The sequence below is a fragment of the Polistes dominula genome, unplaced genomic scaffold (genome assembly GCF_049000335.1).
Source record: "Polistes dominula isolate Pdom_NZ unplaced genomic scaffold, Pdom_raw_medaka contig_29, whole genome shotgun sequence".
In the NCBI taxonomy this organism is placed as follows: domain Eukaryota; kingdom Metazoa; phylum Arthropoda; class Insecta; order Hymenoptera; family Vespidae; genus Polistes; species Polistes dominula.
The window spans coordinates 1265195-1284331 of NW_028300865.1; the positions used below are offsets into that span (position 1 = coordinate 1265195).

Genomic DNA, 19137 nt, shown 5'->3' on the forward strand with positions numbered 1-19137 from the left:
AGAACACAAATAATTGTATTTTAATCATTATTATTATAGTAATTTGTTATTATCAATGTGAATAGAAGATGATAGACGATCGTTAATAGATAATAAGATAATGCAAAAGGAAAGATAATAACGATCCTTCCAATTGAGTTAGTGGCAGTTCACGTTCTCTGAACTCCAAACCGAAAGAAACTCGCTCCCATTATTCTGGTCTAAATGAAACCGTAATGGCGTGGCGTTACGGTTCGACAATGGCCTCGGTCATTCTTATTTCCGCTTGGACTAACGAACGTTACATCAGCCAACGTCTAGAACGCCTTTTAGAAGTTTCCTTTTGAAGTTCCGTAAAAGTAAGGATAATTTTCATAATACAAATCGATTTGCTGCTTCTATATCATTTACGTCTAATTGAAAAGAATAAAACATAAGATGGAGACAACAAATAATTCCTATGAAAAGTATGATGAAATATCATCTACGTTCAAATGAGAAGAAAAAAAAACATTTTTAATCTTTTTTATCTTCGTTCGTTTATCTTCGTTCGTTATCGTTATCACCTTGGTAAAAATATACCAGCAGCTTGGAATAGAAGAATGCGAGAGAAAGATGTAAGCTACAGTAATCCTCCTCCTCCCCCCCTCTTCCCCCACTCCACTTTCCATCCTCCTTCTCCTTGAAGTCTGATTTACGCGAACTCGGAGTAAACGGTTGGTTCTTGATTTTATCTTTGGCCATAAACGTTTTGACTGATCGGGTTAATTTATTAAGCGATTAAAATATGAAATGTGTCTATGTTTTCTAAGTGAAAGTATAGTTGAAGGAATAATCGGTTCTATCGTACCATAAAGAAGGTTTCATACAAATCGTACAATGCAATATGCAATAACTGTTAGGATAAATCGTATGAGAAATACGAAAGGTTCTAGAGAGAGAGTTAGTTTTGCTTGTTGTGTATTTGTAAAGGTGTGTAGCGTAGGTGTCCGTAGTATTTATTTAAACTTGGATCGATAGTTATTGCGAGATGCAAAGTTACATATCGAAAAAAAAGAAAAAAAAAAACATGTATGACTCCTCGTTAAAATACTCTTTGAGAAAATTCAAGTTAGAAACGCGCATAATCTCAACCACCATTCCTTGCATTTTTAGGTTATCTCTCTGATGTTTGAACAAAAACGCGTTTCACTCAAGCAAGCAAGCAAGCAAACCAACCAACCAACCAACCAACCAACCAACCAACCCAGAATCCCAGAAGAGGAGAGGAACGCTGACGTCCTGGGACATTTCCCGGATTTTTCAATCGATATTGCGCCGAGTCCCGTGACGTCACGGGAGTAGCCGTGACGCCCGCGAGTGGCCGACGCATGCGTATTCTAGCACTGGGTTAATAGGTTAGGTTATCGATCAGCAGGTCGTCCAAAGGTACAACGGAGAAGAGTCTTCTCCATCTTCCTTCCTTCCTTCCTTCCTTCCTTCCTTTTCTCTTACTCTCATTCGATTCACAAGGCGTTCGAGAACCCACCCATCATGTAACCCAGGGTTGAGCACATCTAAAGAAACGATCAATTCAAAACTTTGCTTACCAATCCATACTGTTCTTCGTCAATTAAATTTGAAACCCGTTTCGTAAATGATCATCCATTCATTCGTTTCTGTTTAGAAAAACAAAATACAATTTTATTACAATTTATATATTAAAATATATATTGATCAATGTATTATTTATAACAAAATCTAAAGAAACGATCAATTCGAAACTTTGCCTTCCAACCCCCATACTGTTCTTCGTCAATCAAATTTGAAACCCGTTTCGTAAATGGTCGTCCATTCATTCGTTTGTATATTGTATTGTACAAAATATAGTTTGATTAAAATGTATATTTTGATCAATGTGTTTATTTATAACAAAATAACGCATTAACACTTGATTGAATTTGATTTTTTATTAGTTGGCAATACCTCATCATCCATCAATCTAGGGTAAAAAGTTGTAGGATGTTTTTCCATGTGCGTTTCTCGTTCTTGTAATATGTCAAAGGTCAGTAGCCAGAAATACTCTTAAAACGGGCCTACCAAAATAGTGACGCGTTCGTTGGTAGAAAGAACGACCGAGAGAGAGTGAGAGAGAGAGAGAGAGAGAGAGAGAGAGAGAAAGATGAGTATACACATACTGGCATTACAACGTTTTATTCTGGTACACGGTTATTCAGACGTGTTCGAATTGAAGAAAGAAGAGAGACAAGAAAATCTAATAATTACGTCTCTCTCTTTCTCTCTCTCTCTGTCTGTCTTTTTCTTTTTTTTTTTTTCTCTTTATCTCTTTTCAGCGAAGTATAAAAATACATTTACCCACTTCGGCATACCTTCGCCAAAAAAGCCTCAGTAATGTAAGATGGGGGAGTCAAGTTACTTTTCGACGAAATCCATTGAATTGAACTCGACGATAGTAATCGATGAACAAATTCAATGTTTTTCCTCCTTGAGAAATCATTTTATTATTTTTATGAATCTAAAAGTTTCCTTTCTGTGCTGAAATACAACGTAGTAGTAGTAGTAGTAATAGTAGTAGTAATATGTAGATCGAAATATCGAGGACGTTCAGTTCGGTGCCAAAACGAACAGATAATCTATACCAAACTCATGTTACTCAAAGGTTTTTTTTAACACAGGCACAGTAATTTATTTCTGTTTTTTTTTTTAATTTTTTTTCACGATCCTTTTCTATGTAAAAGATAGAACAAATAATATCATATTATTTAAAGTGCTACTATTCATTTGAAATAGATGTGTTGATCAAAATTCATATTTTATTTATTTTAAAAAGATTTTCTATAAAAATAGACTGTAAATAAATAAATTCTACAATTAAATTGTAAATTGAAAATAACTTTATAATAATAATAATAATTTAAATAGAACGCACACTTTGTCAAACATATTTTAAGCGTGAACATGAAGATCACGGTTGTTTTTCATCATATAACAACAATTGCAAATTGAGGAATAGAAAGATGTTCTCGTTTTATACTTTTAAATCTGATTCAACGTTCATTCTATTTCTGCACTACTATTACTATTTGATTGTTTTTTTTTTTCTAAAGTATCTTTAACTAATAAATAGATCTTTATTAATATTTGATAGTTTGGAAAGTAATGTTAATAATAAACAAAAATCTTGTAGTATTTAATTTAATTTTTTTTTTTTTTTTGAAAGAGACGAAAAGTGACGATGATGATAAAAGTAAGTAGAAAAGAAAGATGATGAAAATAAACTTAAAAAAAAAAAAAAAATTGATACATAATTTTGTGTATAGTAAAAGTCCCTATAAATGAAAAAGATAGTAGTAGAATGTCGATGCAGCAGCAGCAGCAGCAGAAACTTCAATATCTATCCAAAATGAGAAAAAGGGGAGACAGAGAAGAGAGATGAGGGAAGGAAAAAGATGGTTCCTTGTAGGTGTATGTGTGTATGTGTGTGTGACAGAGAAGAAAGTATAAAAAGCAGGGCGGAGTCCCGGTCGATATCAACACGAGTTCTCTTCTATCTTCATCTCACTCTCTCTCTCTCTCTTACACACATACATACACATACTGTTCTTCTTCTCACTCTCACCGTCTTGCCAACTTCTAAAAGAACAGACACAAAAATTATAATATCCTTTATTTCTTTTTCTTACTTTTGCTACTTTGTTATGAGAAGAGATTCACAAAAGTCCGTGAAGATGTGTTCAAAGATTGAAACTTTTAAAAAAGTCAAAATAATAATAGTACTCTTTGATTATCCAATAATCATTTTTATTCTTATAATTAGCCAATAAATTGATTCTTTTTTCCTATCCTCTATTTTTTATTATTATACATAGGAACATTCGTAAACAAGTTGATAAACCACTTTATAAAAGGGACATAAATAAATACTAAATGTACCGTAAAGAAGGCATGCAACCCTCTTTTATTTTCGAAGAGATTTTTAAATTGATTAAAAAAATTCTTGAAACGTATCGATTTTTTTTTCAAAGAAATGTAAAAAAAAAATTAAAAAAAAAATCAATTATTTGTGTGTGCGGGCATTGGGTCCCATAAACGTTTGCTATCCGAAAAGAACACATTAAATATCAATTATAATAACATATACAAGGTGATGGTAATTAGTAGTACAATCAAAAAGAAGGTAATTCTACATAATATACAATAAATAGAAAATATAGAATAAAAACTTTTCGGAAAAAAACCTCACTACTTTTCGGAAAAAGCCTCACTACTATTGCGTTTGCACTCATGCAAGTTTGTCTATGGAGAAACAAATAATTCTAAAGATGAAGAGATAACGATGTAGAGTGTTTTGGGTAGAAGGGGGAGGGGGAAGAGAGATAGGACGATCACGAAAGGTTTCGTCAAAGGGATTGAAAACATCGACGAAGTGATAAAAGGAGAAGGAATCGGTTAGTGAAATGAAGAGGGTTGTGGTTCTAACAAGCACCGCCACAAAGCGGGATTAACGGCGATGCTTGCTCGTACGGAATGCCTCGTAAACCTGACCCAAAGTGAGTTGATCTTTTGGCGGAACAGTTTGATCTGCCAGCGTTAGTTACGAGAACCCAAGAGAGAAGGTGAAAGAGAGACAGTGAGAGAGAGAAAGAGAGAGAGAGACACTATTACCTTTTCATTTCGAAAGATCGGTCGTGATACAAAGCGATAAAACGAATACTTAAATATAATTAAGTAATGAGCTAATTAGGTGACATTTTTTTTTTATTTAAGTATACATTGGACATATTAAGTAGATAATTTACAAAATAACTCGTTTCATGTATTTTACTGTAAAGAAATTGATATAAACGAAAAAATCAACATTGCTAGGTATCTGTTTTTCTCTTTTTCTTTATACATCGTCTAATTAAGATTTGATTAATCAATTATATAAAACAAAACAAAAATTAATTGAAAATAATATATATATATTATAGGTTCACGTTAAAAACTTGTGTGCAATTTGATTGCTCTCGTGTTCCCGCGCATGAGCCGTTTAGCCGTTGATTTATCTTCTGGTAAAGGTTATAGGTTACAATCGATGTTGTTACCTTATTATACCTTGCCCTTTCGATACGTTTTTAAGTATTTCTCATTGTTCATGCAAACATTTATTTTTTTTTTTAATCAATCAAGAATGCAATCGAAAAAATATAGAATAACAATTTTTCGTTTGAGACTTTGTTTTCGAAAAAATCGCTTTTGAATTTTCGTAAAGTACACGTGCACTTGATCATGTCACATTATAACGGACCTACGAACTTTTCATATAAAAATAACCTATATACATATATAGGTTAATTCTGAAGAAGTTCGTAGGGTAGATTTCCGAAGAAGTTCGTAGGATATTTCCGAAAAGTTTGTTGGGTATTTTCAAAAAGTTCGTAGGTCCGTTAGAACGAGACATGATCACAAGTGCACGCGTACTTTGCGAAAATTCAAAGTCAATTTTCTCGAAAACAAAGTCACAAACGAAAAATTGTTATTCTATATTTTCGATTTATTTATTCATGTAGAATCATCCCTTTTTCGCTTGTACCACCAGTTACAGATCACCCTGTATATATGTATTTTGCGTGAAATTGCGTAATATTTATTCCGTTTTTTGTTTTTGTTTTTTTTTTTCAAAACGATGGTAAACAATTCATAATACTAGTTAGTGAAATAATTAATAAAAAATCGAAGAAAAATTAAAATAAGACACAATCGATATATTATTTTCATATTGAAGTATATCAAGGAGACATTTAGCAACGTCTACTTTAATTTTGCGTCAAGTCTTTGAATTTAACTTGTGCATGAGTTGAAGGAATAATGAAATATGCAAACAAGAGATACGACGAAGAAAGATAAACGAAACGAAACGAAACGAAACGAAACGAAACGAAACGGGGTTCGCTTGAATCTCAATTTGCATCACTAAAATTGCGTATTCCACTAGTACACCTAAATATTTCGTTACCACACTCTCTCTCTTTCTCTCTCTCTCCCCCTCTATCTCTCTCATTACTTTCATTAACTTCTACTTCGTATAAATACATTCGGAAAAATATGTAAATAAAATTTAAAAAGAAATGTATGTATGACAGAAGAAGATTAAATTTAAAATATAAATTACATTAACCTATAATTTGTTTCGCGACGAATACAATATGGCGCGAGTCTGTCTGTCCAATCAGAGATTGCCAATTGGAAATTGGCGGGAAAATTAATTTCTTCTGGAATACAATTTTTTTTATCCTCCTATTTTTCGATGTATCTTTTTTTCTTGTTTACAAGTATAATCCTCACTGTAAAATATTTTTCTCTCTTTCTTTCTGTATGCAAATATATATATGTCGTAGAAATGGAAAGCTAGTTGGATACATTTTTTTAAGAAAAGGTCAAAGAAGTAAAAGAAGAATAAAACAAAATGAAGGAAAATAATTTGCTTAGACGTACTCCAAACATGCTACATGTATATATATATTTGCAAGAAATCCGTAAATTCTGAAGGATTTCAAACGTAACGAATGGGACTCGTGCTATATAAAGTGAAAGAGAGAGAGAAAGAGAGAGAGAGACAGAAGGAACGAAGAAATACGTAAAATATGCGATGACATGCAATATGCATGAGACGAAAAAGAATAATAGTGGTAACGAAACAAACGTTTTATGTTGTTTTTTTTTTTACCTTTTGTCATACTTACAGTATAACTCATTCAAATATTTAAACACTTATCATACCATTTAGATAATTATTATTAACATTGTGATACAAGATTTAATGTATTGTTTTCTCTTATGTGAAATCGTGAAATTCAATAGATTGTTGTCTTCTAAACGGAATTTGGTTTGTCAGAAACGTCAGAAATACCTTCATCCAAAATGCACCGTAGGAATATTCATACACGAGTAATGGACGTAATGGTATGGATGAGCATCGTTCTAACGAAACAGTTCACTAACCAATTCGGAAAATTAATGGTATTACGGACAAATTTCAATATCTTCAAATTATGATGGGGAAACTGTTTCATACCTTATGGGGAGGAATGTATCATTTTCCAACTAGGGACCCATCATGATGCATAATTTGTAAAACCAATATTTCCTTTTCAATTTGTTTAACCCAAAAAGCATCAAAAAAAGAAAAAAAAATGAAAGAAAAAAACAAACAAACAAAAACAAAAAGGTAGTTCGTCTAGTTCGGCTGAGGGCCGAGAAATAAGAGGAGGAGTAGGAGGAGGAGGAGGGGGGCAGGAGAGTCGTGAGTAAAGTCGGCTAGTTTTATAATACCTGACGTGCAATTCGACGATTGGTTCGATGTGAATGGGGTGGTGGAAATTGTAGGGATGACGTCAGGGAGTTGTGTGACGTCATGCGAGGTAAGGTTGCTAAGCAACGCAGGCGCAAATCCCAGCGCGAATACGATTTCAAGTCGGTTGCTTCGACACCCACGCACAAAATGTATTTGTAGTAGTAGTAGTAGTAGTATAGTATCAACCGTATGTATATATATATATATATATATATATATATGTTTTGTATATGTATGAATGTGTATATATGCGTAAACGGTCGGCAAGTGCGAGAAGATTGAAGCCCGGGCCACCCGTGTCGAGCTAAACTACCACCACCTATCTACCACCCCCTACTACACCACCTAAAATCCCCTTCTCTTGACACCATCCGATACGATGGTGGTAGTTGGTGCTGCTTCCCACTTCGACCCTCTTCTGTTATGTTTTCCATCCTTCTCTCTTGGTGACCTAGTTTACTATAAGTCAGTTCTCTCTCTCTCTCTCAGTCACGTTTGGTAATCTTATGCTTTTTCTCTTTCTCTCTGTCTATTTGGAGAAAGAGAGAGATGCTGTTAGGTATCCCTCCAGGGACGAGTTCGATGCGATGCATGACGTCACGATATAAGAGCCCAGGCCTTCGTTTCGTAATTTTTGCTGTGACGTTCGTATTTTTCATCTTCTCCTTTTTCTCTCTTTCTCGAAAAAAAAAAAAAATACGACGAGGCACCCTAATTTTACATATACAGGATAACCATCCTACCGGTAGGTCCTTTATGGTAGCAAAACGTGGTGTCACTTACGTTACGATATACCGAACGGGAAAAGACCATTGGGTAGACCGAGACGTAGATGAGAGAACAATATTATTTGGGAAAATATAATTTGGGGATGGGGGGGGGGTGTTAGACATTCAACAGGATGTTCGAGTTTCTAATGCTAATCTAAAAAGTAAAATGTAGAAAGCTATTGAAAAAAATATTGGTTGATATCGTAGACGTTGTTACAACCAACAACTATATAACATTGAAATTAATTGTCATTGTTGTGTCAGGCTTGAAATCTGCTTCTAGTAAATTGTGCCCCGGGGTTGTGGTTGCACGGATTCAACGTTGTTTTACCCTGACCTAGCTCTCTTTGGGTATCCCATTCCTAAACCGGAAGGTAAGAGCGAGTACCACCGTTGCCTTTCATCCCCCCAACTGAAGCCAGTGTTCGAGATACTCGCTCCAACCCTCTTTCCATCTCCCTTTTTCCCCTTTTAACCCCTCCTTCTTGACTCTCTCTTTCATTGACAATACTGAACGCAACCCCTCCCTCTCTCTCTCCTCTCTCTCTCTCTCTCTCTCTCTCTCTCTAGGTAACTCCTATATACCTGCTTTATGAACGTATACACCTTTCCAGTTTATGTACTCGTTCGTGTTAGTCCAACATCTTTGTTTTATCTTTCACTTTTTCTTTTTTGTTATTCTTTTTTTAATAATATTGAGAACACTTATTTCACTGTAATAATCTTTTATTTATTATTATTATTATTATTTGGTTTCGTTTCGGTGACTTATAGTAAGTAAATACGAAAAATAGATTCTACATAGCCGTATCGGAAGTTACGATTAAGTTATCATTCAACCTAATAAATTGAAGAAAAAAAATTTTGTGATATTCTTTTGAACGATTCGTGCCAATATTATGGAACCCTCGTTATTTGCGGTGGGTACTACCATTCGCTATCGAAAATTACATTTCGGTTGAGCTCTTGTATTTTATTACCACATTTTCTTCAATTCACCGTAACATTCTCTTTTGCTCATTTACATGGAACACGCAATTGCAGTAATTTTCTCTTATGCTATATAATATATATATATACCTATACATCCCAGTAGCAGCTGGTGGTGGTAGTGATGGTGGTGGTGGTGTTCTGGGCTCATTTCTCTACATCTCTTCTTGTTTTACAAAACAAAGGAAAATAAAAAGGGGTTGGGTAATGTCTTAATAAAACGTGCGTTAGAAATATCGGATCTTTTATTTTTTTTGTTATAAAATAATTCTATGAATATTAATATAATAACTTAAAATATCCCTATATATATATATATTATCCTATTTATTTCCTACTCATTCGTACTACTATTTTTTTTTTCTTGTTTTTTTTTTGGTTTCCCTTTTAATAATAATACCATTAAAAAAAAGTGTCGAAAAATAACGCTAGTTCTTTCATCGTATAATTGTATCATAAAGAGAAAAAGAGACAAAGAAAATAACAAGAAAAAAGTCGATAACGAATCTGGGGTTTTATATGTGTGTGTTTACACGTACTACACCTCTCTCTCTCTCTCTCTCTCTCTCTCTCTCTCTCTTTTTCTCTTTCTGTTCGGTCCAGCTCGTTTTCTATTTCGTACAGAGGAGAATTATTCGTCACCAGTGTTCGTATGCACAATTCATACACCAGCAAATGTTTTAGTTTGAATATATCGATCGTGCCACCAAAAGCAATTTGGAATGATCGATCGAATGGATGAGATGGTTATGGTGGTGGTGATTATTGCCGAATGAAGAATTAAAAGTGATCGAAATCTCGTAAAGAGGAATTTGCTAAAGTATAATATTTTATGATGATTTTTTCAAAGAGTTGTTTTTTCTTTTTTTTTTAATGTATTTTATCGAGACAAATGAAACAACAAATATTTTATTAATAATCTTGTTTTACGATATCATCGAACCTTCAGATATAAACCTTTCAAAAATGTTTTAATTCGTTTGAACCGTTTTTTCAAATACATAAACCTACCCCTGGTTGGTATTTTATCACCCTATGTATGCCTACCGTAAGTAGAGGTTTGTTTTTTTACCTTATCGTCATCGTGTATGTGTGTGATTCGTATTAAGGTACAAAAGAGAAACAAAGAGTTGGAAAAAAAAAAAGAAAAAAATAAAAAAAAAAAAATATAATCATAGATGAATTAAATGAGAACGCCATTACTATTCTTTCCATTCGGTTCTTTCATCCTTCTCTTTTTCCTGTCTCGTTTTGCACGCTAACACCGTTATAATAACTTTGCGACTTCTGGCAACGACAGAACGTTTAGGTTGCTGAATATGCAATGGGAAATTGCTGCTACGTTGGGTCTTGCCACTTCGTCTACGCGTTAGAAGGTGTGCGAAAGGTGTGTCGGCTGCTTTTGAGAGATTTCCACCTGACTTTCGTTTACCTTTGCACACTGCATTTTCCTTTATTTTCTCCTCTTCTTTTTTTATTCTCATTGTTTCAGTGACGGAAGAAAAAAAAAATACAATTCATATTTTGTCTTTGATAATGATTTATTCGGTCAATAAATTACTCAGACTGTTTAGGCGCTTGAAAATCAGGATATACAGGACTATCTCATCCTACCGGTAGGTCCTTTATGATAGCTAAATAGTCACTTACGTTACGATATCCCAAACGAGAAAAGAGCACTGGGTAGACCGAGATGTAGATGGAAGGACGATATTATTTGGGGATCTTAAAGAAATGGGCTACGAAGACCACGAATGGACGGGGTCGTGGCTCAGGGATGAGAACACTGGCCGGGATTTGTGGTAATGAACATTCGAGTTACTAATGGCAATTAATAATAATAATAATAATGAATTTGATGAATAAGAATGTAAAACCCGGTGTAAACGATGGTGACGGGACCAACCCCATATGTGGAAGCAGCATATAACCATAACTAATTCAGATATGGGGAGGACATTCAACAGGATATTAGGGTTCCTAATTTCAATCAATAATTAATAATAATAATAATAATGACAACCAATTTTCACGCATGGTAGAAGTGAAACTATTGTCTAAATGCATATTACTGTCTTCTCTCTTGCACCTCATTCTGTAACATTAATCCTATATATGTTTGTGTCTCTTTCTAAATGTGTTTCCTCACATTTTTCGTAACAGCGTTTAATTTCTTTTTTTTCAAATTACTCCCATTTTAAAGAAGTTTTCATTTCAAAAAAAAGATATAATTGAAGTACGTTCGTTACATTCGTCGTTTAACATTAATTGAATCGATTACGAATCGACGAATAAGGAGGTCACTTACTACTTCTGGGTGTAAACTAATAATGTTCCTTAACTTTTATTTCCACTCTATTTCCAATCTCGACACAGGTACATATATATATACATATATATATATAACAAGAAAGCCGATTTATAAGCGCCCATGTATCATCAAGGCTTCCTTTTCAAAAGAACGAACGAATCAGATCGAGTTCAGTAGGGGGAGGTTGAGAAGGGGACTTCGTGCCTGCTCTAAAATGTAGACGGTGAAATTATGGACAAACACACACACACACACACACACACACACACACATACAATGCTTTATCTTTCTACTCATACTTCATTTCGATGACACTGACCCAAATTTAAGAATAAATACAAAAAAAATTGCATAGTCAGGCTATTTATTATTGAAAAAGTAGAAAAAGAACAAAATAACAACAAAAACTACGACGATTCTTTTTTAATATATATATATACACCGTATCATTTCGATAAGTGATGATCCTATTGTTTTTTCTCTACTCAAACCCCCCACCCCACCCACTTCATTTCTAATCTCACTTTCCAAGTGTTGACCGTGGTCTCGTATTAGTTGTATTTTTCCATCCCTCCTCATCATCCATGTATTCCTCAGAATACAATAGTAATAGTAATAGTGAATGTAAAAAAAAAAAAAAACAAAAAGAAAAACAATAGGAAAAAGGAGCCCATATATTGGATAGAAAGAAACCATTGAGGGAGGGAGTTTTGATGTTGGCAAATCAGCGATGCATTAAGAAGTTTTGCAGGACAATATTTGGTGGTTGAGTGAGTCTAATGGTGTGAGAGAGAGAAAGAGAGAGAGACATGAGCACAGGACTCGTGAAATGTCAAGAGTTCGCCATAGGTAGGAGGAGGAAGTATAGGGAGTGGCGAACGAAAGGGGTGAGTGAGATGGAATGACGATGGGGGTAGTAGAGAGATTCCAGCTGCAACTACTATGTACGGCTTCGTAGCTGGGATGCTGGATGAGAGAAGTCGGTCGATAGAGCTCCCGGACTCCCTGCTCTCCCTCCCTCTCCCTCTCCTTCCTCATCCTACGTTTCCCCTCTCTCTCTGTCTCTGTCTCTCTCTCTCTGTCTCTCTCTGTCTTTCTTTCGCTGCTAGGCTACTACCCCTCTTTGCTTGCAACAGGGAACAGAACGACGGACGGATGAATGGAAACCCCGCTCGGACAAATGGTGGCACGATCCCTTCGCTAAAGTAAAGTGCTGGAACTATGCGAGAGAACCTGAAAGAGGCACCTACCATTCCTTTCCTTTCCTTCCTTCCTTCCTTCCTTCCTACCAATCAACCAAGCAACCTACCTACCTACCTACCTACCTACCTAGCTACAATATCCAACCACCATTTGGGTTTGTTCTGACACTCCTAACACGAATACCGATACTCTGATAAATCCCAAAAGACTTGATCATCTTTTCTACTTACATCCCACGTAATCGATTTGAACGAGTTTGACACAACCCAATAAGAAACTTGGCTTAATGATATCAACCCCTATTTCTAATTTACAGTAAGTCCTTGCAAATTAACACCAAATCTTTTATTACGTGATATAGAAGATTATAATAAAACTTGTCTTTGTTTTTTTAGCATCAGGAATCATTCTTTTTAAATTATGGTATAGATTATGGTCTAGATATAGGTTATTAATATTCTTATGATCAAGAATTATATTATATATTCTTATGTTATAGAAATAATAGTTATATGTGTCATTTCTTTTTTCCAAGTATTTCTTTGCACAGAATAATGAAGTATTCGTATATATATAGATTATATCTACTACAACGTAAAAGCACATGTTCGTTTTATGAATATTAATATTTCCCTAACAAAGCATTTTCTAAAGATAGTATAATCGATATCAAAGACTTTTCTTCTCTTTAGGAAGAAGAACAAGAAAATGCTTTGCGTTAATAACTTCTTCTTATTATTAATAAATGAACAATGGATAAGTGTCAAGTTGTGTGATCTTATGATTAAAAAAATATAATATATATATATATAATTAAATAATTAATTAATTAAAAAAAATATAATATATTATTATATAACCTGACGCAACCCTGACGCAACCATGAACAACCAACAAATGAAAATAGTCACGCCACATTGACAAAGGGTTGGATTTTTGTTGTTGGGTCAAATGGTATTATCATTTCTCACCATTTTGTATTAAAATCATTTTTCATTTCTTCTCCTCACTTACGTATTCTTATTTCCTAAGGGTAAAGTTACGAAACGGGTAGATTTAATCTGAAATATTATACAAACCATCGTCCTTTAATCAGATTTAACTTACTTGTGATAACTCTTACCCCCCCCCCCACCCCCCACGTCCCGCCTCAACAATGATAAAGTAGTCAAAGAAGATAAAGAAAAAGGAAAAAATACGAGACGGCGTTAAACCAACCAATGATTTTCTTCAACGCGTCGTCGTAACGTACATTGGAAATCGCATTTACTCGTTCGTCATGGTTAATGCCAGCTGGAACAATTCCAACTGTTGGAAAATACGCCCATCATTTCCCCCTTTTGTCCGATGACCCTCTTGCAAAAGCTTCCGAATACGAATTTTCAAACAAAAATACAGAATTTCACCAAGATTCAACTCTAACGAACCAATCAACCAAACAACTTCATTATCAGATTTTTTTTTTCTTTTTTTTTTTTTTTTCTATCCAAAAGAATTTCAACTTCAAACATTGGGTCCCCTCAAACTTCATCATTCCTTTACTTGCACTCACTACATTTTTCTAGCAATTGTTATTCGATGCATTTATAGAAGTATATTTCATAACTTTGATGATGATGATGATGATGATGATGATGATGATGATGGTTGTATACGTAGGTTGTTGAATTTAACTGAAAACTAATTAAATTACACAATGTTACAGTTGGTACTATTAGTAAACATTAACTGTTGATTATAGTAACAAAGTCATCAAGTTTATGTCGTACATATATATATATAATATAATAATAATAAAACACATATGAATATACTAAATAAATCTTGGAGGAGGAGGAGGAGGAGGAGGAGGAGGAGGAGGAGGAGGAGGAGGAGGAGGAGGAGGAGGAGGACAAACCAAGTTGAGAGGAAACGTAGGATACGGAATGGATGTTGCGTAATAATGGCGTTACTTGCACCGTTCATCTTCTGTGTTGACTAGCGCCGTTGTAGCTAGCCGGGGAATGTGCAACTGCGATAATGGTCGCCACTAAATTAATCCTCTTCTATATACATGTATGTATGTGTATATCTACTGTATCTGTATATGTGGTATAGTTTGTGTTGGTTCACTCACACAACAGTTATACATGCATGCATGTTCGTGAAGCCAAACGATGCAACGTAAGAGGGGACCGAAATGTTGTCGTTACTGTTGTTATTAACTTAGGTCAAGGCCTAATTGCTTTGTTATTGACTTATCTATTACTAAAATAATGAAATATCTATCTAATATATATAATTAATAATTCTAATATTCATGTTTTTTCAAATCATCCCTATTAGAAGTTTTATTAATATTTTATAAAGAAGTTTTCACACTTCAACAAAAAAGAAGTTACAACGAACAAGATAAAAATACACAAATGGCAATAAAAAATAAAAAACAAAAAAATAAAAACGTTAAGTAAACTTTTTCTCTGCGTTTTGTAGGGAAACCATGTCGACAATGGTGAAATTCAGGAATCGATAATAATCGAATTGGGAACACCGATGGTGGGTGGTGGTTGTGCTGCTGCTACTGGTCGGTTTAAAATGCAATTTCATACCTAAATTCATCGACTTCTGCATCGGGACTTTACGTATTCCCAGCCCCCGGTAGCTCTATGCTAATATCGCGCGAACGTGGAAGCTGCGGCGCATAAAACAGATTAAGTCGCGGTTAGAACCCCTTAACCTTACTGAAAATGATGGGGCTTTATGTACTGAACGTCTACGTGCTGAACCAAAATGATCCAATTATCGATTACAACTTACTTATTTAAATGTAAAAAAAAAAAACAAATATAAAAAATATATAATTATGTATTATCTTGTATGAACAAATAAGATAAAAGATTATTATTAATTAATTATAATTACAATCAAATAATCAAATGTGTCAACAAGAATAATGTTTTAATATTGTTATAAATATATGATAAAAAAAATATATATATATATAACTATATGTTTGAAATTTATCTTAAAAAGAAAAGAGAAATAGGTTATGTAAAATTGTGACAATTTGTTTGTTTATTTTTGTAAATTGGTCGTAACAAATACTTAATAGTCTAACAGACATAATCGATGTAACGAATTACCATAAAGGCACACGACATTGGTCTATTATTCGCTTCTAGCAGCGTCTATAAATCTAGGAAAAGTGCGCTCGCAATTTCCAAGAGTAAATTGCGACGATATATGCACACACGTTTTAACCTGTCTATAGTTGAATGAACAAGAAGAGGTTAGTTTGGTTATCTGAATGTGTATGTTGGAAATGAACTTAAGTATACTGTGTAACAAATAATAAGCCTAAATCGTGTTTTCATCTTGATACTTTTTTTCTTCTTTGAGGTCGATTTTCACGTTGTTATTCGTTATAGGTTATGTCACGTGTACAATTTGCATCAAGAAACATCGATCGTATACTATCAACGATTACTATACGATAATACTCGTTTTAAAATTATGTAGATTAAATCGATAATCGATTGATTGTATTTTCATTCTTATAAATAGATTCAATTGACAATTTTTATTTTATTCTTGGTTATGTACAACGTGAATCAAATACAATTGGAGAAACTTTTACAATATGGCGTCCTATAATAACACGATAAGAAAATTGCGACAATACTGTACTTTATATTGCACACGGATAATATGAATTTAGTCTTATCATAATTATATTATATCTAATCATCAAGTTAAGGTTGTGTCAGGGTTCATCAAGGTTCCGTCAGGGATTACACTGCACTCGAATAACATGATTTTTGTCTTGTCATATTATTATTATTATTATTAATACAACATAGTTAATTTATTTTATTCTTATTTAAAATTAAACCGTGACTTTATTAATACGTGAGGGAATTGCATTAGGGTTGGGTCAGGATTTACGTTAAAGTTCCATCAGATTTCCGTCAGAGTTCCGATAGAGTTAGGTCAGAGTTTCAACAGAGTTTTGACAGAGTTTCAACAAGGTTTCGACAGAGTTCCAACAGAGTTCCGTCAAGGTTTCGTTAGGATTCCGTCAGGTTTCCATCAGGGTTGCGTCAAGATTTATTGCACGGTTATCATACAACATGATTTTTGTCTTATCATTCTTATTTATATATCATAATTAATTTACTTTATTCTTATTTAAAACTAAACCGTTATTTCATTATTAATACGCGAGGGAATTGCATTAGGGTTGGGTCAGGATTTACATTAAAGTTCCGTCAGGTTTTCGTCAGAGTTCTGATAGAGTTAGGTCAGAGTTTTAACAGAGTTTTGACAGAGTTTTGACAGATTTACGACAGAATTTTGACAGAGTTTCAACAGGATCTCGACAGAGTTCTTACGGGGTTTCGTCAGGGTTCCGTTAAGGTTCCGTCATTGTTCCGTCAGGGTTGCGTCAAGATTTATTATACGTTTATCATACAACATGATTTGGTCTTATCCGTCTTATTTATATATCATAATTAATTTAATTTATTCTTATTTAAAATGAAACCATGATTTAATTGTTAATTCGCTATGGGAATTGCATTAGATCCGATTAAACGTGTGCACATCATTTCCTATTTGGTCTATTACGATATCCTAATCGACAATTTAGAATGAAACCGTTTAACGTGTTATCATAATGCGAAATTTCATATTTATAAATCCATTTAATTCTCGAGCTTTGGTACGGTTGTGGCATTAGAATTTCTCTAACATATTTGTAAATTGGGTCAAACTATTAACCTGGAATTAATACTATATATATATATATATTATGCATTAGTACATATAAAAGGAAGTATATACATAAGTAAATGTATTATATATAATACATATATATTCAAATATATACATGGGTAAATGTATATATAAATATAATACATATATGTATATATGTATAACTATAGTATTCTCGAATTACAAAGCGCAAAGTGTTCACTCATACGTACAACAATTCGATTTATATTGCATACTCGAAATTGGAGTTACCGGTTATCCGATAAACCTTGTCCCTTCGGTGAGAGAAATACTGCAATTCGAGTATACGAACTTGGCTATGTATACATGTATACATATATGCATATATGTATATATATATATATATATATATATATTCGTTTGGGCGTACAAATATTCCCAGCTTCGCAGTACATATCGAGATATGTACGTGCAGGAATAAAGATATGTACATAAATAAATAAATATTTATTTGCAAAATTGAGTCCGTGATTTCTCGCTTGGCCGATAATGTCGCATGGGTTGATCCTCGTTTACACGGCCTATCGAATTCATACATACGTATATATTTATATATATATATGTATATATAGATATGTACTTCTGCTAAATATTTTGTTTATTTTTTTCTTTTTATTTCCATCTCGTTATATTCGTTTTTTTTTTTAATACCTCGCACCAATTTCTCTTGTTATTTTTTCTTCTTCTTCTCTTTCATTCGTTTGTTAGCAGAAATTTTCGACTAACGTAGAAAAAGTGTTAAATAAAAATAAAACAAAAAGTAATTGAACATTCTGTAGAATTTAAGTTGAGAAAAAAAAAACAACATTGAATTTGGTATTGCAGTACAGGTATTCCACCAACAACACGGTTTCGCAATTACTCAATTCATAAATTGCGGGAACCCTCTTACAACACGGTATCCTGTAAAACTGTTTTATCTCTTTCAAAAAACCTTTTTACAACACTGTACTTTTTTACAGCTGTGACGAGGCTTGCCATCTTAAAGATACAGTGTTGATGAAAATATTTCTTTTCATCTTTAAGAGACCTGAAAACACAAGTGTCTCACACTGTTGTAAATTGAAAACATCAACGTTAAATGCATGTTGAAAGAGAAGATATGGTCCTCTTCATTTGAATCCCCCCTTTTTGCATTGGCTCTGGGTCTCAAACAACACGGTTTCAAATAACACGGTATTTTTTAGGAATCTATCTATTGTGTTGTTGAAAGGAAGACCTGTACACGATTGGAATATGCAATTTTCCTATTTGTTAGGTGTTCAACTATTCTCACGAGTTTAAGTTAATTCTTATTTATTTATTCTGATTTATCTTATAAATTTATTTATCTCTTTCCTATCATTTTATTTTTTATTTGTATTTTGTTCAAAATATACATAACACTTTAAATATATTGTACAAAGAAATACCAATCTCTGTTTTTAATGTTTTTAACATTATTGTACTTATATACTATAATTTTATATAATAACTAGTTATTTCACACTTTAACTGAACACATATATATATATACATATATACGTATGTGTTATCCATGAACGTATTGCGCATGACGTAACTGCGACACGTATTAACGATCTGTTATAAAATAGGATCGTTTCATCATATTTATCGCATATAATAATGATAACGATAAAAAGAGGATCAGGTACGGGGGGTTGATGGGGTTGAGGGGGAGTATGAGAAAACCAATCACAATAACAATAATTATTCATATCCTTTCGTTCGCGTTCATTTGCTTAATGTATCATCATTGCTACTACCTCTCATTA

General features: G+C 33.5%; 1 long non-coding RNA gene across 1 annotated transcript; it reads left to right on the forward strand.

Annotated features, from left to right (window-relative positions):
- Positions 1-14434: 14434 nt before the first annotated feature.
- Positions 14435-15920, forward strand: LOC149033753 (uncharacterized). Its single transcript, XR_016178970.1, has 2 exons — positions 14435-14644; positions 15062-15920. It is a non-coding gene; the product is annotated as an uncharacterized LOC149033753 (long non-coding RNA).
- Positions 15921-19137: the final 3217 nt, after the last annotated feature.